Source organism: Octodon degus, unplaced genomic scaffold (assembly GCF_000260255.1).
Source record: "Octodon degus isolate 3935 unplaced genomic scaffold, OctDeg1.0 scaffold00082, whole genome shotgun sequence".
In the NCBI taxonomy this organism is placed as follows: Eukaryota; Metazoa; Chordata; class Mammalia; order Rodentia; family Octodontidae; genus Octodon; species Octodon degus.
In genome coordinates, this window is record NW_004524658.1 from 12,484,365 (window position 1) to 12,484,931 (window position 567).

The window sequence follows — 567 nt, forward strand, 5'->3', positions numbered from 1 at the left end:
GCCCACGCTGCACCTGGGCTGGGACTGGTCCCGCCGGCGCAGGGTAGCAGGAAACTCTCCGCACACTCACCGGACCTGGGCTAGGACTGGGTCCTGTCACTCCAAAATTCTATCCACCTTCTCTCTTTTCTTCTACCAGTGATATGGTAGGTAATCCTGTGAGGCTGGCAGTATTGTTTTATGTTTGCTTTTATAAAAGAGTACTTTTCAATTTTATTTTATTTTATTTTTTCAGAACCGGGGATTGAACTCAGATCCTTGCGCTTGCCAGGCAAACACTTATTCTACTGAGCTATCTCCCTGGCCCACTTCTCAATTTTAGATGTACATTAGGATCATCTGTGGATCTTCAAAATGTCCAGTGTCTAGGACATGTCTCACACCAAGTGAATCAGAATTTGGGGTTAGGAAGAAATGTAGATGTATTTTAAGAATCCTAAGGTCCTTAAGATGATCTCATGGACAAGGTTAAAAGCTCTGCCACAGAGGATCATAGTCTAGGCAGTTGTCTTGAACCTATGGGACAGCATTGAATACTGACCTAGGGGAAAGTAGGGGAAAGAATAT